The 24,056-nt window shown below is 34.7% G+C and overlaps 1 long non-coding RNA gene across 1 annotated transcript in view; it reads left to right on the top strand.

Moving 5' to 3' along the window:
• The first annotated feature begins 423 nt into the window (after positions 1-423).
• Positions 424-24,056, top strand: part of LOC128146086 (uncharacterized) — an 84,883-nt gene continuing 61,250 nt past the window's right edge. Inside the window, exon 1 of the long non-coding RNA XR_008236677.1 lies at positions 424-558. This is a non-coding gene — a long non-coding RNA (uncharacterized LOC128146086). The remainder of the gene's footprint in view (positions 559-24,056) is intronic.

Here is a 24,056-nt window from a genome sequence, read left to right as displayed (position 1 = left end):
CTATTCTTCAGTTTGGATGTGTATGAAATGCATTGTCATGAGACAAAAATAGCAAAGTTTCCATGTGTATTTAGCTTACGTTTCTCTCATCTTGGTTAGTTCCAGTTCACAATGGAAAGTAAGAAATGGACAGTACTTACTTGAAATACCCAAGTATGAACTTAATCCCATTAAGGAGGTTCCTTAATTCATCAGGGTGCCTGTGAGTGCTTCCGTGTGTGACTACTACTTGAATATGTTTGATGAGGTTATGAAATTTTTGGCTTCAGTGAACTTTACAGCATTGGAATTCAAGTGTTGAATGCTTTATATAAAACTGTAATGTTTTAAAGAAAATTGTCAAGTATTGTGCAAGTTAGGACTGTGTGTTTTGCCCTTTAATGTGAATATCATTAAGTTTTAATTTTTTTGTAGAATATGTTGAACATGACTGCAAGAGAAGATAATATCAAGATCTGCTTGTGCAAAGGTGAAATCCAAAATCTATTTGCCTTTGGATGATGAACTCAAATTTTGAAGAAATATCTGCAAAATGCTTGGCTATCATTATCAGATGTGGTAATTACATCTTAATTTCTTTTTTGCAATGGTCATTCCCCTTTAATAAGGACGGAATTTTTTTTTTTTAGCAACAGTTTTGTCTGGCTTGCTTTATATTTCCATCTATTTTTGTTTCTGGATTGCACCTGCTCAGTAGTTATCTAATCTTTCTTAGAAGTTTACACTCTCAAGTAAAAGCTTTGAAGTTTACACTGATTAGTGTTTTATGGCATAAGAGATATGTATAGATCCTTCTTTTGCAGTGTTAAATCTATTATGCACCTGGTGAAAAGATAGGCATTAAAGTGCAGATGACAAACCTTTAAAATATTTAGTAGATTAAAATACTGAATTACTCCCTGCTCCTTGTTCAAGGTCCTTAATATTACAAAAAAATTCTGCTAGTTTGGGTTTTGAAGACAAAGGCCTTTCATTTGTAGTTGTATGCTGGCAGACATCAGACATTTTGCAAAAAGGTAGCAGATAGCTATAGAAAACCACTTTTTGACGAGAACTGTATTAAAATATTGCTGATTCTAGTTCTCTACCATAGTATTGCTTTCTGCCTTTTTTTAACAATTTGCATGACCATTATTCATCAGATACTCAGGGGGTTTTGTTGGCAGAGAGCACTGTATTCAACAAACATCTTTGCAAGGTAGATCTGGTGTAATTTTGAATGTATAAGTCTGTGGAAGGGAGATGCTGTTTAAGCAGTTATTTGCATGCACTGAGAAAATAGAGAAATACAGAAATATAGGTTACCTGAAAACAACCGTTTTTTCCTAATATTTAAAGGTTGAGAGAGATATATATATATATATATAAAAGCAAGCATCTTACTAGTACATAAGTTTGATTTTTGTTGTGCTGCCTCCTCTGACAGCTAAGAATAATGAACTGCTTTTGTGGAGAACTGGGTATAACAAATACGAAAAACAAAATTATTATGTGTAAAAAGCATTAGGAAACTTAGTATTTGTTGTCATGAGACTTAGAATATACTAGAGGACAGCAAGTGTGCTATTTTAAAGAATCAGTGCTGACTTTTTAGAACTCGGATTTATGTTACTAGAAGAAGAATGTGAGGGGGAAGTAGATAAATATTTTCAGGTGCAAAAAAGGTCTTGAATGTATGTGAAATTAAAGGTGTGGAAAAAATTATCTGTGAAATTGGGATTCATTAATCACTAGAATCCATTGGAGAAAGATAGGTAATTTAAACATCAAAACATTCACTGTAAAGATTTTTTTTACTCTATTTTATTTATGTTTTAGGATAGCACAAAAATTGTATCCTTACCAAAGAAAAGATGACAAAAAGGCTGCAAAGACTCCACAGTTAATAAAGAATAACACGCCCTTAGAAAAGCTTGTTGTTAAAAATCAGGTGAATTTAAAAATAGATATGGATCTATATGCAATCATTTCATTGGCTACATTTGACTATTATTTATCACATTTTAATTATAGGATGCATAATTAAGTTGCGAATTTGAAAGATGTGCAGATGTTAGAATTCTCCTTTCATTAAGAAAAACTCAGTAAGCCAGCCCTGACTGTATGGAGCACTTCAGAACCTGGTCTATTTTACGTTAAGCTGAATACAGTTCTACAAGCTTCTACCTGTTCCCACGAGGTATGTTTGCTTCAGAAGTTGAGAGCATTGTGCTGAGAGTACTCCAGAGAACATTGTGGTTAAGTGAGTGCTTTTAGTGGAATCAGTCTAGATACCACCTTAGATTCCTTTTTAAATCATTCTGTCTTCATTACACTACTTTTTTTCTTTTCTGCCAGACAGGTAATTCTAAAATCACTTTCTTAGGCATCTTCTGAATTAAGAAGATTTGGTTTGAAAGCTGAGCTCTGTGTGATATTATAACAGTAGCTGGAAATGACAAGAATCTTTTTGTTATTCAACATAGCAACAATGAAGCTCTAGTAAACAGTGAATGAGCAATACTAATTGTGTTCACTCTAAAAATCCTAGTCCTTTCCAACCCAAATGTAACATTTGAAACTTGTATCCTTTACCTGCTTTGTTCTGGAGATGAAGACAGATGTATTATTTTTTAACTTTTTTTTTTTCCCCCAGCACAAGCATTTTTTCTGCACTTTTTCAGTACATCATTTGAAATGGTTTGATCAGACCACCTCAGATCAGAGCTTTTCTTTTTTTAGTCCTAAATTTATGTGTACCTATATGTGCCTTGGAACTGTCAGCACTGCAATGATTGTATAGTTGTTTTCTATGAATTTTGTAACATCTTATGCAAAATAGTAATAATGTTTTAGAATGATAAAATAGTTTTTCCTTGTATCCAGAGGCACACTTTATTACAGAGGATGATCAGTCACTGATGCCTGCAGACCTAAGTTTTCTTATGAAAGTCCCAGAAGAACAAGAAAAGCCTCTTAAAAAAACCAAACCAAAACAACCAAAAAAAAACCAAACAAAAAACCCCAACCAACTCAAAACAAAACCACCACCCCCAAAAAAACCAAAACACCCCCCCCCCCAAACCAACAACAAAACATGACCACCACCCCCTGCCCCCCCAAAAAACCCCACCAACCAGACAACAAAACCCCACCCCCAAACTCCCCACCATGTTTTCACATAATCTGGCAATCTGTGGAGATGAAGTTTTAGGGAAAACATCAAATACTGGGAAAGTGTTTGAACTCAGGATATCAGCAAGAAGAGATTTTTAGTCCTGAGGCACTTAATTGGCCAAGAAGAATGAGAATGAAACAGGCTAGTGAGTTTTCATCAGGCTGGAGCTCTTGTGGAGCTAACTCTGATGGAAAAGGAGGATGACTGGCTCATGGGGGTCAGATAGCAGTGAGAAGCTCAGTTAAAAAAGCTAAGAATTAAATGAGTTCAGGAAAGTAGCAAAGATTAAAGTCAAAGTAAAAGCTAAGATACTGTTCTATGAATGCCAGCTACCATAAGATTAAAGAAGAGATGAAGCAGCTGAAAACCTGCATATTGTTATGCTAGTGGGTGGTAAAAAGTGAAATAATCATATTGTTCTCGAAAAGTTCATAACAGGAGAAGGGCTTGAGGGAAGGGGTTCCTGTGGTGTGAAATGAGAAACCTTTTCAGGTCACTTGAATAAGAGATTTACCCTAGTGATGGGAATTCTGAAATATTTTTGATACTCTCTTGAGTTTATTAGTAAAGATGCTCTTAACTTAAAATGCAGTTTTGGGCTTCCTTAACCAAGTCTAAACCGAAGGCCACAAATTTCTGTGGAATCTTGAAGCCCAGCACGCTGAGCTCACAGAGTCTAGGTGCACAGACACAGGTTGTCCTTTGTACTTTAGTTGGGGTCCCACATATTTTGTTTTTCTTGTTTCTCAAACAGGACTTTAAGAACTGTTGCTTCTTTAGAGTCTCCTGTGCTTTGCTTTAAAAATTGAGAATCTGTCTCAATGTTTGTGCTATTGTAGAAACAGTAAGGAATGTTAATGTGCCTTCTGGAATAAGCAGAGCAGGGCTTTCTGGAAACACTTGAATAGCATTAATTTGCAGTAATAAACAGACTAGAAACCAATGTGGAATTGTTGACTGTTTCCTGTCAATCCTGGAATATGTTTTGGAGGTAAATAAATTTTGTTGCTGAAAGTATTGCTTGATAGTATTGCTATGAATATTTGTGGCAAAACCACAGGAAGCTGTATTATTACGAGATTAAAAAAAAAATCTGAAAAAATACTATTGTATGTGATAGCTTATACATTTAAAAGACTCAGTACCTTGGTATGTTTTCTTTGAATTATATTACTATTTTGATAATTCATTTAGAATAGAAAATACTCTCTATATCTGATGATTAAATTCACATTTATGTCTTCTGTAATAGGGGCAGCAGCAACAGATCAGTAGAAATTTTAGATGATACCACTGTTCCATATATTTCAATGTAGAAAGCATATATATGGATATAAACTGTTTAGAATTCTGTCATGGAAGTCTGTGTAAGTTGTCAGCTTCTCAAAACAGCTTGTTTATGACAGTTTTCCTGGTCTTGATTGTCATCTCTACCGTGGTGCTTTAGTAGTTATGGAAGTGGGGTATTGTGTTTTCTATCATAGTTGCTGAAAGTGCTTGAAATAATTAAGCTCAATGGAATGATGTTTTGAAAGCAACTTTGACCTTTGCATGTACATTGTAGCTGGGCAAATATTTATATTAGCTTATTTGTGATGGCCTAAGACTGACTGAAATCTGACATTGATGTTAATGGAAGCATTCATATGCTCAAGGTAGAAAAACTCCAGATATTTTGCTGAGTTGAAATGGGGGGGAGGGCAGAAGTCACATCTACAATATCTATGCAATTCAGTGTGAAAAAGTAATTTTTTTTGCACAAATCTTCAAATTTGCATGAAGAAATATTTTGGTACATTAAACTTGTGCAGGTGTTTTTTAAAGATCACATTGGTTTCTTTGTAGATTGACTTTTAAAGGTGATCTGTATCTTGAAAAGCTTAGCTGATAACTTAAATGTACAGTCTCTTTGGAAGCAATTTATATATGCATGGCAAAGTGAAAATGGGTGTTTGATCTTCAGTATTAGGAAAGTGGGCTAAAATTAGGATGTAGGTCAGATTTCACTGCAAAGTCTCTCTAACTTGCAAATAAATCCATATCAGTGAAAATATTTAGTAGACAAATTAAGACCTAAATGCAATAATTTCTATTTTAAGACCATGTATACAATTTTTGCTTAATAAAGCTAATAAAATTCAAATGTGAAAACATCCAAAATGCCTGGGATTAAATGGAAGAAATTGAGACAGTTCACTGAAATACATGATTCCTGCCTTCTGTTTTGGGGTGTTACTATTAGATGTCATTTTGTATCTCAATTCCATTTATCCTAACATTAGTGGAGTGAGATTTTTCACTGACTTCAGAGCTTTACTGATGCTTGGAATTCCTCCAAATTCCACTAGTTTAAGGTAAGACTTTCTAGGAAAAATCCCATAGGTAAATATTCTTAAGTAATGGATTTTCTGTTGGGGTAGAACACCTTTCCCTAAGTATTGACAAATCAGGAGACAAACATGCTTTGAAAAGGAATGTACTGGAGAAACTTAGTTTCGTGTTTTGGGGTGAGGGTGGTTCTGATTTTGTTTTGGGTTTGGGGTTTTTTTTATATATGATAGTGTTCACTGGAAATTGAAGTGAGGTATATTCAGTGTGCTCAGAAAGACTGCAGTTTGATCTAATCAGGGCTTGGACTAAGAATGTAGTAAATTGTCAATGCAGGACTTTTGCTTTCATTTACACTAATATAGAGTGTCTCATTTCTGAGAAGTAAATCACAGTGGCTTCAATACTTTATTTTCCATCTTGTATGTAAGTAAACTGCAGGATCAACTGGGAGGTTGAATCAATCTGCTATTTATTACCTCGAAATGTGACACCCTATTTTAAGTGCCTTATTCCCTTATGATTTAGACCAAGTAGTGCATTACGTTTAAACAATATAGAAACCAGCTTTACTGTTAGGGGATTTTTCACTGTAGATGTGATGGATTTACATTTGTAGAAAACTTTCAGTGCATCATTATGTTATTACATAAAATGGAGTTTCAGACTGATATAGAGAGAACAAGGAAAGTAATTTCAATTACTTTTTCCTGTCATCTAATAAGTATTAATAATTCTATAGGGTTTTTTCTAGGACTTTATTTAAATACACAACTATTGATCAGTTGTTTCATTTTCATTTTTTTGTCTAGAACAGTTAGACATTTCTTAGGTAATTATTTTCCAAGAAAGCCGTGGCTTCTTGCAGAGCATAGGGCATTTCAAACACCTTCCCCCAACTGGTTCTTGTGTTTTAATACCACTTTTCTCCATTAATTTATGCAAGTAAAAAGGTAAGGTTTTTTGAATTATTATTGTTTTTCATGGAGGTTATGCAATGAGAACCAACACTTTCCTGTTCTTCCAACATTATATTCTGGGGCCATATACTGCTGTGATATCTAATAATGTTAACTTGACTTTTTCATTATATCTTTAAACTGAATTTTCACGTGTTGACCTACTTTTTAAGGTACTGATGGCAACAGATAGGGAGATTATTGTCACATTAAAAATCTTACAGATTTATACAGAATAAGAAGAGAGTAAAACCCATAGTAATGAATGGCTGAAGAATTTTGACTTCTTGGTCAAAATCCACGTGACTTAGTTGGGATGAAAGTCTTTCTAATTTTTTTTTAATGTCTCTGCTCTGATTTTTCCACTAGCAAATTCTATTTAAGTTCCATCAGGTCTTGCTTACAAAATCAGTGTTATATCTTTGAAAATATTAAACTGGTCAAATTAAGGAAAGATGTTGAGAATCTCATGCAAATGGAAAAATAACCCATTTTTTCAACTTAAGCCTTGGGACCCCAAGTCACAATAACACTTGAACATATACTTTTTATTTCAGCATGTTAATGTGAAGTTTTAGTGAAGTTTTGACAAGTCACAATGACCTTTTTTTTTACTACGTACTACTTAAGAATAACTTCTTTCTTATGCTTTCCATTTGTAAACCTTAAGAAAGTTCTTATGCATGCACTGTTTGCAGCTGTGATCTTTGGTGGCCTCTGTTGTCTTGGAAGTATATCTTATTATGTGGAGTAGAAATTTAATGTAAGGAGGAAATATACCCCCACTACCAATTTCTTTCATGTATTTAGCACTCAAGAAATACCTGCTATATGGGAATAGTGGCAAAGGGCTAACTATTTTATTCTACAAATGACCACAGCTGATTAAAATTTTAGCATAGAGGTCAAATGACTAGATAAACTATATTCAGGCACACAAAATTGTAAAGGTATCTTGAATCATTACCTGGTACTTGAATCGGTTTGCTTTGACTAGCTTTTTTCCCCTCCCTGTTTTATTACAGGCATACTGTATGCTCAATAGTAAAGAGAGAGGAAAGCATATGGCCTCCTGTTTGAACTTCTGTAATTAATCCTTCCAAATACTATTTCCTTGGAAAGTTATTTTTAATTTTATTACAGTCTGTTCTTGTATTCTCCCACACAATCACTTGGGCAACATTTGTATCGATGAAAACGACATAAAGCAGCTCTTAACTAAAAGGAGACTGCTGTTTTACACAACATGTAAATGATTAAGTGATAGATTTTTATTACTGTTTGTGTGTAGAGTGCACTACAGCATTTGAGCATTAACCCTCCCCCCTGCCCCAAATCTGTGCAGTCCTGCAGGATGTGTTTAGGATTTTTTTTTCTGTTTAAATTCTGATGGCTTTTTTTTTTTTATAAAGCCTTTTAAAATGCTAGTTATTCCCTTAGAGGTATATTCATATTTCTGTATATGTTGTGTGGGTTCTTGCATTCATGCAAAATAAATTCCTGCAATGTGGAATTGGTAAGAAAGAAGCTAAATGAAAATTATAGACATGTGATGGAGAAATACTGGCAAATGTCGTAATAAAAGCTGATCAGGTTGGTTCCATCCCAGTCAGCAGCTTATATAAGAAAAAGAATAAAAGAAAAAAAAGTCTGTCCATTCTTAAAGCTTCCATTGTTGCTTGCCTACTTACAGAATTACAGATGTGTGCACTGAGCATGGTGCTCTATTTATGGGCAAGATAGTGGATGCTGCAACCCTTTAAGGCAATGTAGGGGAGTAACATTGCAAATGAGACCATATGATGAGAGAGAGCAGCAAGGATTATACTTCTGAATATCTTAAAATATTTTCTAGAAGTGCATGCAATGCAACCAAGTTGAATTCTGTGGTATTTTTTCATGTAACAGAGAACGTATCAAATAATCTTGATTACAAATACCTATGAAGCATGGAATGGTGACAAATTAATAATTCACTTTACAATGCTTTCTAGATATTTTCTGAGATTGTCTTTAAATGCAGGTTGAGAGTAAATATTCCTTCAATTTAGTCTTGAAAATAATTAGTGTTATTCTAAATTTCATGCTTTTGGAAAACTTATAGTAAAAATCCACCCTTTTAAGATATCCCACTGAATGTTCCTTTTGTCTCTTCCCTTCCTCATCCCTATTCATTTCTCATAAGATTAAGTAAGGGAGCTTTCTACAGCTCTATTTGCTTGAATGCTGTTGATTTTAAAAGTTGTAATTTGGAGCATAATTTCAGTTAAGAGGTCTACTGGCAAAAAATAAGACTGAGTAGAAACAGTGGACATAAAATGTGGTTTTATTCAGATAAACTAAAGGGTGAAAGCAATGTTTAAAAGATACCTCTTAGCAACTTAATTCTTATTCAAGGATCACAGTAAGATCACATTTCCAGAAGTGTGATCAAGGTCTGCCTCTTGGGAATGTCCAGTTGTTTTTGTTCCTTGAAACTGAAATTGCTGCATTGTACCAGAGAGGACAACACAAGCTTGATTTACATAGGCACAGTCCTCGTTAATTCAGGTGGAGTATTAGGTCAGCAGCTCTGCAAAACCAGGATTAGATAGTGCCATGTCTGCAAATTCAGTTACTGTTTTTCTTCGAAGATACGCTTTTCAATTCTGTCACATATAAACACTAGGTTTAAGTGGAGCACTTCTTTGTGGCTAAAAGAAGTTATGCTTTTGCTGAATAGTAACACTTTTTTTTAGCCTACATATATGAATTATAGATGTGAAATGGAGCTATCTAAATGTCAACTTTAAAGTCATGTGCTTAAATAATATTAGTTAGCAAGATTAGTTCATATATTTTTAAGTAACATTGATTAAATTGCATAATAGTTTTACAAAATTATTATAACTACTTTTCTATAAAATATCCATGTGAACTAGCTAAGAAATTTTATCTTCCTTAGTTATGGAAAAATAATTCTTTTAGCTTTAGTTTTGCATCGTTCCACAAGATTGTGGTGTCCTTGCAAAAGTCTGTTAAATGTCTGCCATAGCAGAAAACTTTACAGCATTTCAAAGCAATATTCCATTTATTTAGGATACACAGATGTCCCCAATTATCACACTTACTGAGAGCCCTAGTCTTTGATGTCATTCATGTCAAAGCATATGATGTTGTCACAGTCTGTACTCTAACCAGAAGTAGATATCAAGTTAGCTTCTGGAATTGTCAGGCAATAGTAAGATTTTGTTAACGCTCTAAACTGTCTAAATTCTTTTCATTACATTTCATGAATATTCCTTTAAAATGGGATTCATTATAGCTATAGTGTTGTAGATTTATGGTACATTCGCTTGTCAAACAGCAAGCTAGATCTTATTGCCCCAAGAGAGGTGATCTGAAGGGCATTGAGGAGAAATGTTCTAGATCTTATAAATTATCAACTGCTTGATCCCTTAGACAAAGGAAGCACTGCTAATTCTCTGCACTATTAAATAAGTGAGAGTCTCAAACTTTTAGAGAATGCGAAGTGTAACTGGGGACTTCATTACTACTGTGGATACTAAAACTCTACAAAAACTCAGAAGACAAATAGATAAATTTGCAGAAGAAAAAACACTCCCCCATCAAGGAGTGCTGATGGAATTAAATTGATTTTGAAGATTACTGGCATTAAAAAAAAAAAATGTATCTTTTTATGCTTTCCAAGAGACAGTCCTCATTGAATGCTTTCTGCTGGTAACTGTTGCAGAAAGGATCAGTCATTTTTTTGGGTGGCAATTTGTATGTGGTAGCTGATTTATTTGGATGGAAACAAAACCCAAGCAAACAAAAACCCCATGGCTCTTCAGCTTGTATAGGATCAGTGCTTGTCTTTCAGTGAAACAAAAGTACATACATAAAACTAGAAAAGAGTTTCTTAGCATTAGCATTCCCTTTGTGTTTGAAGTGCAGATGGGTAAATATTCGTCAGCTCTGAGGCCTGACCTCAAAACTAGTTTAATAACTAACTATAACTTTAGTAAATTCCATCACAGTGATCTCTCTAGCCTGCTATGTCACAGAAGCAAGTCTAGCATTTCTTTATTATCTGTCCTTCAGGATAACTTTGTTATTGCTCTCCATGACACTTCTGTCTCTTGAAAAGGTTTTTTCTTTTCTTGTGCTTGGATTCAGTTTAACTCGCACCTAATTTTCACACTTCAAGAATAAGAAAGAGATAATCTTCATACACTAGTTGCCTTCTGTGACTTGTAATTTGCTAGAGAAATTAGATGAAGGGAAATAAGTCTTTAGATTCAGATCTTGAGAAGCTATGTGCCCCGTTCCTAACACTCACCAAGAAGATTTTTAACTGACAGCAGAAATAGAAGACAGCACTGCATAACCTTTCATGCATATGTGTTTTGCTTGTGCTCTCACAAATTTAATCTACCTACAAAATAGATGATGAATCTGGCTCTAGTTACAAGCAGTGGGAGGCTTTACCTTTAGCAGGTGAGTCATTACAACATAACATTCCACTTTAATGCTGTTATGCACAACCTTTTTTGATGTTTTCTTATGATGTATGGATTGTGCAGAATTTATGAAAGAAGCAATTAAGTGTGTCATACCTGTGAATCAGGATTATATTTAAAAGCATGCTTGTTTACTGGAGTAGTACTATAATTATTTTGAGCACTCCCACCTCTAAGACCTTAACATATAGATAGAAGATGTTCTTTTGCCTTTTAATAGTTCTTTGCCCTTTCTTTCTGCTAGTAAACTTTTTCTTTCTATTATAAGCTAGCAGGAGTAAAACACTGAATTCAGCTGACTCTTGTAGCCTGAGACAATGTTGCAGGATGACACTTCTTTACCCGTCTTAATATTGATTCTTTAATATGCTTAGGTTAAAGTGAACTGATTACAGGAAGCTGATGGGTGCTCATTGGTGAGATATTTTAGTAGTAAAACAGCTTCAGTGGCTTGTGAGCTAACAACCTTACAGGAGATAAGGCATAGGTATATATTGAATGCAAAAATGTAATCCTGTATTAAAGCATTCTGGAGACAGAGGATTCTTGTGGCTTTGCTTTTAAAATACTTCCTCCAGCCCACCTAATACACTTAGTGTTGTTCTGTATCGAAAGACTGTTTTCTGTAAATTGTGGGTTGTACTATGCCATCTTGAAATGAGCTGTCAAGTGTATGATATAGAAACTTATTGTCATTCAGGGAATAGTGCTTAACTTGTTTAATAAAAAATGACCATTGTTGGTTGAAGAGCACAATATATTTCTTAATCATTTACTCTAAAATATTATAATTTGTAGCTCTAGTCTGCAGTGCAGTTGCAAGATTTGCATTATAAAGTAAAACATTCCAGTTAAAATAAGATTTGCTCATAAATGATTCATTTGGCAGTTATTAAATCACATTCGAACTCCCACCTGCCGTAAGGAGTTTATCAGAGTACTTTAATGGCATGGCAAACAGCTGGCTGTCTATTAGCCATTCAAAGTTGGAAAGCCACTGGCCAGTTTTACTATGTTAGATTTGTTCTTTACAGGGAGTTATTTTACAAGCTGGATGGTGTTGGAAGGCATTTTGTTTTTAGTTTATGAATACTTTATTTCTGTGGTAAAGGAAGGATAAACGAGGTTTGCATACCAGGAAAAGTTTTAGTACCACATAACTAGATGAAGTGGCAGTTAGATGGCCAAAGGCCACTTCAGAATTAATGTGCTGTTTGCTCTTGCCGTAAACAAAATCCTAATCTGCTTGTCCTTCCAAAGCTAAAAAAATGAGTTTTTTACTTGGGAGTTCAGCATAGGATTGGAAGGTTGCTCTGAAGCCATCAGATGTGAATCCCCCTAGAACTATGCTTTGTCCTCCTTTAGTCTGGTGCATATGGTGCATAGTTATGTCTACACTACCACTGTGGGGGTTTTTTTTTTACATATGTCTGAGTACAAACTGAATGTCAACAACAATTTTGAGAAGTACATGAAGCATGTGCACTAGCATCTCTGTATAGTGCATGTAGATGTCCCGTGATAAGACAACAGTATCTTTGCCACTGAAATGAAGAGTAAAGTAATTGTCCTAAAAAGCAGTCTGTAGCTGAATAATGCAGCGTATTTTGGTTTAGGAGTTGTTGCTTTCCTGGATAAAAGACAGACAGGAGCACATATCTAAATGTTGGTTCTGATCAGTACCAGGGTTGATCATATGGTTAAACAGAGCAAAGATGTAGAGTATTTCCTAACACTTCAGCTCTTGGTTGGCTTGTAACTGGATGTTTTTTCTCTTTATGCATAATGTCTGGGGTTTTTTTATGGGAACGCCAGAAAATTGGTGGGTATGTGTGCCATCAAGGCAGTTCACAGAGCCCTGGGATTATAACTGTACTGCTTGTAATTTTGCAGGTGTTTAAGAAATGGAGTTTACCTCAGTGTACTTTGCAGGTAATTTGTATTGGTCTGGAGTTCACAATATACTATAAATAAGAGATCTAGCTTATATATTAATTCCTCAGATAGTATCTGCACATGTGATTTACATTGTTGCTCCCCTGGGTGCAGGCAGAGTCCCTAAAGAAATTGCTAGGGCTCTGCAGGGATGCAATGTGCTATGTAAAGAGATTTAGATTAAAAAGTAGATTCCAAACAGACTGAAGAAAACAGATGCTTGATAAAGTTGAAATAGTTTTTAGATAATACAGATTTTCAAGTGTTATAGAAATATAGACATTTATGTTTGCATTTCTGGGACAATTCTTCAATGCTATTCTGAACTAAGAATTTTTCAGAACAACAGGAGAGCTGTATATGACCAACTCTTAACTTTTCTTCCTTGATGAAATTCTTTGATATCAGGAAGAATGTATTGCTGCTTCTCTCTGTCCCTATATATAGATATTGTGCTTCATTCCATTGTGGATTATTTTGACTTTTTTTGTGCTCAGACAAGTATTTTTTTCTTTTTTGTCTTTTGGGTTTGCTGTTTTACTACTTGTTATATTCTTGAGGGGAACTTGATCTGAATTCTGGAATACTGTTTACATAAGCATGCAGTCAAAACTACGTACCTGTATGTCAGGCATGTGGCTTTTAAGTATATGTTAGGTAATAAATAGCATGAATACAATAAACAATTTGAGATAGATTGAGATACTGTCTTTATAATCATGATCCTTTCCAGATGTAATCCTTAGGTAAGATTCACACTTCTGTGACTTGACCACTGATAAGATAATAAGGAGAATTACACTCAAAGGGCCTACCAATGTCACTTAAATCAGTCACTTGTTTTTAGCATAAGCTCTGTGGAAACAGAAACAGAAGGACTCTTACATAAGAGTCATTGCTAAACACAGTATTTAGTTATACATGAGACACATTCAGGGAAAATCTCAGGTGACAAAGGAAGATGCTTCAGAGCATTAATCCCAATATAGTAACATGCCATATACTGACAAATATATCCAAGCTTAAGTAATTAAATCTTTTTTTGAAGACACACTATGATAAGGAGTAAGTGTCCTGCGCAGATTAAATTTCTTTTTCCTCTCACATACTACAGTTCAGCAGTGATCATTTGAAAGCTGGTCTTTCCTTTCCCCCTTCTGCTGCTTTTTTCTTTTAAGACCACTGGGGATTGCTTGAACACTTATAGTGCCCTGGGTATAAAAAATAGACACTACATTCTCTGTTCTCTTAAATACAAATTTAGCACCTACCATTACTTGTATGCCACATTATCACCATTATTTAATCTTGTTATCTTGTTTTCCTTTCTGTATATCCAGTTTCTTCAGGATGACAGTCTAAATATACCTTTATTTAAAACAATAGTATCCCATCCCCTATATCCAAAATCTTTAGTTCAAAGAAATTAAAAGGAATTATCACTGAAACTGTTGAATGCCTCTGTCTCACCAATGGAATAATTCCATCAGTATTTGTATTTAAAAGAGTACTGAGACTAGTTTAAAACCCAGGAAGTTCTGTTTCATTCCATCTAATTCATTTTGGTTTACTCTTGTATAAGTCAAAAGATCAAGCCCAGATCAGTGTCAGTGCAGCTCTGACGTTTTGTGTCTAGCTGTGTTCATGCATTTATTACAGGACAGACTTTCAGTTGAGCCAAGCAGGCTCTGGAGAATTCTTGTTGCATTGACTTTGTGAGAAAGAGTTAGCTATGGGGTTTGGGGTTTTTTCTACTCTTTTTTCCTACTTCTGGGTAATGGCTTCTTCTCCTCTGCCTGAAAAAGTAGTTGCTTCCATTTTTAAGAGGTGCTTAAGGGCAAAACTCTGCATCTGATTGCACATACACATTTGTGTTCAATTTAGTGTTCCTTGCTTTTTACATCCTGCATTAGACAGGTGAAGGAATACTGAAAGGCAGCAATTCTGTACTGCTAAAAGAAATCTGATTTTTAACACAGGCATTGATGTCTTTATGGAGAAATAGTCAATAGTTTAGATTCCACTCCTTTTCTGTAAAGATTGTGAAATGATTGCTGGAAGCATTGGTGTTTAAATATTCTTAAAAGTGTTGTTTCTCAGTCCTTACAAGTAACTGGGAAATGACAATGTTTTAACACAAGCCTCTGCTTAACCTGCAAGCTGAAATGTAAATTTAATGAAGAGATGAAAATGGGGGACTGTTTCCCTTTTAAGTGGTGTAAGGTATCCTACCAATTGCACCTGCTTAAATCGCTTCTTTTCAAGGTGGACACCAGATGAAGTAGAGTACAGTCTAAATTTGGGGGGGGTGGGAGAAAGTGTTGCAAAATGTGTGATAGGCTTTTCACGAAGGTGCATAACCTGGTTCATGAGGTTTTCAAACTTTTTTGTTATTTCTGTCAGATGAATAAATGTTAAAACCACTATGTGATACAAGTAACATAATACTTGTCATTATTCCCAACTGTTTGGCTAGGTTAGCTCTACACAAAACTAAAAGGTGAGAAAAGACTTTTTAATTTATCCATTGAAGGTCATGCTTCTTTGAGACCTTGCATGTATCATGCTATCTAATATATTGCTAATTGCCACATGTAATATGGTGAATTAAATTCTACTTACGCTTGTATTGGGGTTTTTTTGTGTGTTAAAATTGTAATTTTAGTATGTTGTTTCTATAGCTTTCCCAGAACGAGACAAATACTGGAGATTGTGGAGTCTGCCTCCTTGGAGATATTCAAAAGCAGTCTAGACATTATCCTGGGCAGCTAGGTCTGCATGGCCCTGCTTGAGCTAGGGGACCAGATGACCTCCAGAGGTCCCTTCCAAACTCAGCCATTCTGTGATTCTGTCATTTACCTTGAAAGTTAGTTAGATGGAGCTAGAGTATACAACTATAAGCTGCTGTATATAGGTACATGGCTGTTTACAGTATAGCTTTATTTTTTTTCTGTGCACTGTGGGGGGAAGTAGTGTTCAGTGGTCATAAAGAAGCTCATAAAAGGCAGTACTGCAGTTGATCCTCAATACAGTTGAATGATTTGATACTACTATGAGTTTCTCCTACTGAGAAGTAGGAGAAAATATCACAGATGAAGACATTGATTTTTAAAGATGGAATGGCATGCTTAGAGCTGTTACAGGTAAGAGATCAAAAATAGCCCCAGTTGAAGATGCTCCACTGGATGCATGAAACTCTTTTTCTTCAGTTTTAATAGCATGGAACCTAGATTGTCAAAAAAGATCTCAATCAAAACTAGAAGTAATGTATTGTCATGTTTTGAAACAGGACATTAGACAGGACCTATTTTAAAAACAAACCCACAACAATTCTGCGATGCGTAATGCTATTTTCAAATGCACCTTTTTTTTTTCCTTTCTTCTGCTAGCTAAGATCTCATGTCTCCTAATAATTTCCCATGATGTAGTCAAAGAACAGATTTAATCCAAAATCGTAGCTAGCACAAATAATTTCTCAATTTGAAACCAGTACATTACTACTGTGGAATGGAAAAATAAAATATCTAATTGAATTAATGTAGGCACTGTGTCAATGATACAGCCATTGTGATTAATGAAGATTAATTTCCTTCAGAATGATTAGTCTATGTAACAGCCTACTCTTATCAAAGATGAAAAATATCAATAAATTCAGATTTTGTAGAGCAATATACAGTCTGAATAAAGTACTTGAAAGTGTAAATTGCCATTTGTTATTTACATTTTTGCTACTTGGCTTAGGTTGTACCTCTAAATGCCCTTCTGCATAGGCTGCTGTAACTGTGGTTCTAGGTATGCAAGACTGAATTAAGCTATTACTCAAATTATTCCACTGTAATTGAAGGAAATGACTGATGAAAATGACTGATGAAATGGGAGGGATGTCCCATCTCTTCCTGTTTGTGAACACAAATGTATGCTCCTTGTCAGAACACTCTGCATGCTTTTGGGAAGGCAGCCAACAGTGTGTTCCTTTGCTAAAAAGAGCTATTCTACCACTACAGACTGATTTCAAAGTGTATTATCAGTTAGGCTGAGATGTTGTTGAGAAAGCAGTGAGAAGACTGATTTATGTTTTATGCTAACATAAATGATAGGAAATGGACGTAAGTTATTTGCCTCAGTGTATTGTGCTATGAAGGTATTTGAGCAAATGTTTCTATAAAATACATATTTGTGCCAAGTAAAAAGCAGCAAATGTTTATAAAAAGAACTTTATAAACACTTTATCTTATTTTTAAATTTTAATTTCTCATTGTAGTTTATCATATAATTATATAGTAAAAAAATTCTTCCGTAAGGGTCTTGCAAACTTTTTGAGTCAATGATATTAACCTTTAATTAAGAAAACCTAACAGATTATTAGATTAAGTATAAGATACTAAACATTTATTATATATATTTATAAACCCTTTTATAAACATTTTGAGATTATTTTTTTGAAGAGACAGTCACACTATGCAAGTTGGTACTTTAAATTATACCTTTTTAATTTATCTTTCATCACTATTAATAGCTGCAAAAGGAAGAGTATGTCTAATAAGATGACCCGCTTCCCATTCTTGCACAACAGTACTCCATAGAATTTCACAACAAAAATCAGTCAATGTATTACTGAATTTGACTTACTACATTAAAGAAATGATGAGCATGTTAAGAAGCTTAAAGATTTAGAACCTGTATCTTGAGATACTTTGTTTTCCATCTAAAATTTCTTAATCAAATATGAAGTTGCTATCTGCAGCTAACTAGATTTAGATTGCTAGTTGCTGAAGAGCCATTAAAGGAAAACAACTTTGGTATCAATTTTAACTTCCTGGGTTTGCAAAAGGTGATGAAACAGTACCTGTTCTTCCTGCTAGTTTCAGCAAGAATAAGCAATTATCCTGTTCTGCATTAAGAATATTATTAAATCCATCGATCCTCTTAGCGATTCAATAATCTGGATAATCATTTTGAATTTAATCTTTCATGTCATAAAGAGATGTCTAAGCTTTCCAGGTAATATCAGTATACAAGGTTTTTCTCTGATATACTGACGTAAGATGCAAAGGGAGATGGATGTTGAGCTTGCATAACCAAAAGGATTATTTTGCAAAACAACAACAACAACAAAATCACCTTGGAAAATAATTAGGACTTGCTGCTGGGTATTTGTAGGATTCTTTTCCTTTCCCCTCATCCCTCTACATACCATTCAAAAATAAACTTTGGAACTTAAAATACAAAGAAAACAGTCAACAACAACAAACCCCCCCGTTATGCTATACATTACCATATGCAGTCTTAGTCATGGTGCTAAAATGAAGAACTGCTTATCTTTCCATAAATACTTCATTGTTGTTATATTTTTTTTTTTAAAGGTGCAATTAGGAAATATTTTTTTAAAATATTCAATTTGTATTTAATGGATGAAATTACTTCCATCTAAAATATGTTTTGTTTGTATCTTTAGCTGAAAGGAATACCCAGAGTGCTCCTACTGTATCTTCTAGCCTACAGATTGTCCAATTTAAATAAATTCATTAGTTAGAAATAATAATAAAAAAGTTGATATATTATTCATAGCAGTTTCCATTGCTGTTCTATGATGCCAGAAATTATAAATGTTTGAAAATTGCTGGGGGAAAAAAAAATCTGACAAGGATTAGAATGATAAATTCTCTTGTCTTAGTTAATGTTGTCTACATTAGGTATACATACATGGATTAAAATGCTCTGTATGAATTTATGTCTCTGTGTTGGGAAACCTAGGCTTATTTTGCACATCAAACAGTATATACTCACAGGGTGAAAAAGATGTTGATGATCCTAATCCTGTTTTATGGCTTGTTAACTGGAAGACTTAATATGATTAGCTCAGGGGTTTCCATAAGGATTCAGTGGTGAAGGAGCCATTTTATGTATACAATGTTAGAAAATAATGCCTCACTTCTGCTAGGAAAAGGCTTAAGAGTAGAACAAAAGCAGTATTGTGAGACAAAGTATTGGGAAAAATAATAAGAGACTAAAATTTATGCTGATAAATGTAGAGAAATTATATGCACTGGACCAGGTTCAGACTATGGGTCCAGTTCTCATGTGCTGCTCTCAAGTGTGAAGGGGCTGTACCGGCATGGAGCTAAGGGCAGGTTAAGAATAAAAGTGTTTACTCTCTCCAGAAGTCCTAGAGCATAGGTTGTACTCACACCAGGCTGTTCTGAGACAAGGCATAGGAGCAAAGCTTTTGGCAGTGGGAAAGGCTCACTGAATTCAATGGTATGGGAATTCAGTAGTGTTACTGAATGATACTTAAAAAAAAATTGGTTAGGAAGCTCATCAATTACAATTGTAAACAACTGAAAAATGTTGTAAAATCAGCAGTGAAAGCTGCCTGGTTCTTTTATCTATACTTGAAACATGGGTATGAAAGAAGAATCTTCTCTCCTGTGCTTCAGGACTTCAGTACCACAACTCAACCTGGGTTGGTTTGTTTTCCTCCAAGAATCTATTGCAAGCGCTGCTGCAAAAGAGCTTTAATTTTGGAATTGTCTTCTCATGTTGTTCTGAAAGAGTGTCTCCTTCCCAGAACATCAAAATGCACATTGACTTTCCAATGGCCTTGTTCTTGAGGCGTGTAATCTAGTTTCTTTTGTGCAAATCTCACTTTTGACTGTTCGCTTCACAAGCTGTGCTTGTCTTTTTTAAAGTATGTCTTTTTTATTAAAAAGATAAAAAGCTCAGATGAGACAGTGGTTATTTCATGTGTAATGAGAGGAGGGATGAAAGGCCTGTGCTTTTATCTTGAAAAAAATTAGCAGATAAATTTTTGGTTTTTCAGCTCTTTTGCAGATACAATGAAATCCAGAGCTCAGTTAAGAGTTCGTGTTACCTTATGGAGAAAATATCTTGTCTTCTTTCTCTGATGAGTTAACTGGAAATAGATTTTGTTGTGTGAATACCTTAGCATTCAAAGGGTTGCTTTATTTTTAATCCAAAGCCAGGAATATGTTGTTGATATGGAAAACGTTATCCAAACTACAAAATATGGTCACCAAAATTGCAGTTTTTTTCTAATTAAATTGTAGATGAAGTAGAGAATAATACCATGAAAATGTTTGGAACGCTAGAAAAGAATGTTCAGTTTCAGAATGAGGGACAGAGTGGGAACAGAAAGAATGAAGAAGTGAAAGTAAGTGAAGTTGCCTCAAAAAAGGCAAACGTCTTTTCTGTACTAATTGTGTTTGGGTATTGAGGAGATGGAATTTTGTGGCTCTCTGTTGACTTCCACTATTAGGTGAAAGGGAGCCAGGGATTTTTTTTAATAGAGACTCTCCTGTAAAGAAAGAGTGAAACAATAGCTAGCTGTCACAACAAGCTGATATATACCTTTGATCAGCCAAATGAATGTTGCAGGCATTTCTTATAGAAAGGAGATTGCTTATCGATCTATATCAAAATATGCATGCTAATCCCAGGCAGCAGAGAGTATTTTCAAGTGGAGTTAATAATCTGATTGCTGTCCTGTCTGGTGCAATTCACTGAACTCGGAGCTCTAATCAGTCTGGGGTCTTGCAGTCAAATGTATTTTGCTGTTTAAATTTGGATTTGTGACATTGATTGAGGAGTCCTTGTAAAGGTGTTGACAAATCAAATTGTTTGTTCCAGTAGTGTTTTGCTAGAGATCAAGTCCAAAGTAATAAGCAGTGAATTTGTTCATTACTAGTAGGGTGAAAGGAATGATAAAATTCACCTGCATCATTATCACAGACACAGTATCAATAAAAGATATGTTTTGAGTGAAGAAAAAGTACTAGTATTTGTGGTTAAATGTGATGAATGATGAAAACTAAAATACAGCACTGTAATTCAAGAGTTAATAATAGCTTGGAGGAAAATAATACTTTTTTATAACAGCTTTTATAAAAGGAGAAGAGATAAGAAAATAACAAATTTTAAAACTTTTTTTTGTTTGGTATTTAAATGAGTTTCTCAGATTAAAAAAAAGAATTAGTGAAAATATACAGTTTACAATGCAAGTGTTTGAATCAGTCTTATTCATGTACTGTAGCTGTGACTATTCTCCATGCATGTTAATCTTGGTTTAGTTCAAATACTGAGATGTATACACTGAGATTTGTACAGCGTTCATTCAAAATGTAAGATTTTGCACAACATTCCTTGAAAAAGGATTTTGGAGCAAAGGATAACAAACTTGTCCTTTTTGCCAAGTCATTAAGTGGGATTCTCAAATACTATATCATTCAGTTAATTTATATAGTATTAATTGTGCTTTGTTATTTGATTATTTTCTTCAACAGTTTCTGCAAAAACATGTTTGCCTAAAATATTATTCCTATGGCTATTAGATTTTCTTATCTTCTAAAAACTGAAATTCACTTCAAAGAAGGGAAACCATTTAAGCTTCACATCTTCCATGTGTATGTGGCAAATACCCAATTAATTTGGTTATTTTGATTCTTATTTTGAGTAATGTGAATTAAGTTTACATGTGACACTTCTGGGTTGTTCTATATTAAGTATCAAACAAGTGAATCTAGACAGCGCAATAAAATTAATGTTCACGAACTTAAGCATCAGAACTTGTGAGTATGAGAATAGCTTCACATGTTCTGTATTTGTCCCAATCAACTGTAATACCTCATGCATGGAAACTGAGTTTGTGTCTTCCTGCTTAGGTCTTGGCAAAAAGAATATCTAAATGAACATTTTTCTGGCAGTGGTAAAGCACTGCAGTTTCCCGAATGTGTCCTTTTTGTCTCCACTTGGAGCTTTTGTCTGAGCAAAATATAAGGTGTTTTAGATTAGTCCAGATTTGATCACTTGACCAAACCAGAGCTGACGTAATAGTTCTCACTATGTTCAATTGGATGGTCTCTATCTGCAAATCCCGGCATGTGTGCACTTAGTTCTCCATTGTACACATCCTTGGATGCCCTACACTTGCTATGCATTTGTGGTTTACTTGTGTGGAGCATTGTCTCTATTGTAATGCCTTATAACTAAGATGTATGATGTGCAACAGCCTTACTGGAATTACATATTTCTTTCTAGTATAGCCTAGACAAAAGAATAGTAATGCTTTTTTCAGTGAAATAAAATATTTATAAAGCTTAGTGAAATGGTTAATTTTACCAAAGGTGAAGGGGGAAAAAGGTAGATTTTGCTAGGAAAAAAGATGTGAAAATGTTTTAAACTTTTTTTATAAGAAGAATTTTTTTAATTGGCTCTTTAAGTTTTTATCTTTGACATTAGAATTAAACATTGTCATATAAACATTAAAGTAACTCACTAAAACTTGCTAAAGAAACCTGATGGGAGATTTTTTATTTCATATCATCAACATAAAAATGTTTCTTAATTCTTATTTTAAAAGAAATTTTGAACTAGAGTTGTTCAGAAATTTTCCTTTGGTGGCAGATTTGGAGTGTTGAGATTTATCCATGTTCTGTGATGGAAAAAAAAAAAGTCAAAACTTTTTTTTTTAATTGGGTTTATATACACTAAAATAAAAACTAACCTTTTGAGAAAGTAAAGGATTTGTGCTTTAGAGATGGTGGAAGCCAAGCTCAAGGTTTGCTTTTCTAGAGCAAAAGTCTCTGGTACAGAATTGGATTGAAAAGTATTTAAATGTTGCTCACGTCTGACCAGGTTCTTAGTGTGTCAGTCTGTCTGTGCCATGAACCTTTTTAGCTAAACATTTTGTCAAAATATCTGCCAAATACTCATGCTCTGATTAAAGAAAAAAAAAAAATAAAACACCAACAAAAAACCCCAACCCAAACATCACACTGTGTTTCAGCTTATTTTAATCAAATTGTTTCATCCACATGTTTGTTAGCTGTCCAGTAGGCCATCTGCTGATGGTGTCACAAAAATAGACTGGCTTAAGAAATTAGTGTTATTGGGAACTTTTATGGTGTCTGAGTAATCACAGGATCATCCAGGTTGGAAGGGACCTCCAGGGTCTCTATGCCAACCTCCTGTTCAAAGGAGAATCAGCTACAAGGTCAGGCCAGGTTACTCTGGGCTTTGTCCTATGCATCTTAAACTTTCAAGGATGGAGACTGCACAACCCCTCTAGGCACTGTCCTCATGGGAACAATATTTTCCTTATATTCAGTCAGAAGCACCCCTGTTTCTATGCATGTTCACTGTCTCTTGTTCTTCCACCACATGTGCTGGCTAAGTGCCTGGCTTGTAATCTCAGCAACCTCCAGTGTCAGACTTGGTATAAATTTGTGTCAGTGTCAGGTGGGTTATTAGCAGCTTAGAAGCAGACTGTATAAGCAAGGGTATACCACAGGACTGGCACTGGGGTTTTTTAAGGTGGGGGTGGTGTATAACCAGAATCCCCAGGTGAGGGAGAGACAGAGAGGCATACTGGGATGTGGTTATAAAAGAATGCTGGCACCTGGCTTGCATGTCCCCCTTGCTAGGTCAGGAAGATTGGCCATCCCAATCCCAGAGGCTATCCAAGTTCTCAACTGCCTCTTTTTCTCTATGAAAACAGTGTCCTAGGAATGAAATACTTTAAAAATATCTTTTTTTTCTGCTCCAAACCAAAAGACCATGATAGAAAATGGCATGACAAACAGCAAATATACAAAATACTGGAGTTAGTAATGGATTATTTTTCTTGCATTTTCTAATCTTCCCTGTAATTGGGCTTTGAGCCCTTTTTATATTTGGGCTTTTCTCCTACTGTGCATTGATTTAATGACTAGCCAAATGTTATTAAACATATTTTCTTTTGGAATATGATTACGTTCAGTTTGATAGACTGACCTTTTTCTTTTTTCCTATTGACATGCATGTAATTCATCCCATCAAACATATTTCTTCTGATGTTTCACTATTCTTTCTGTTCCCCTATTTAATTTCAGTGTCTAGGGCCCCCTTCTGTTTCAGAGAATGGCAGTGAAATGCTGAAGACTCTGCAGTCTGAAAGCATTTTTTTTCTTTATAGTGGTAACTTTTATTTTTGTTGTTGTAGCCAAAATGTTTCTCTTCTCTTATATGAAGGTCTCCTAGTTTCAGTGACATGGCTAATTTTGTTTTCTTTTTGTATCTTCAAGTAGTCCCTCACTCTCCCACCCACATACCCCTTGTGGTTTTTTTTTTTTTTAGGCGTTTTGTGTCTGAGAATCATGCCACATCCCACACAGTCCTTTA

Source organism: Harpia harpyja, chromosome 9, assembly GCF_026419915.1.
Source record: "Harpia harpyja isolate bHarHar1 chromosome 9, bHarHar1 primary haplotype, whole genome shotgun sequence".
Classification (NCBI taxonomy): domain Eukaryota; kingdom Metazoa; phylum Chordata; class Aves; order Accipitriformes; family Accipitridae; genus Harpia; species Harpia harpyja.
This window is presented reverse-complemented; position numbering and strand designations above follow the sequence as displayed.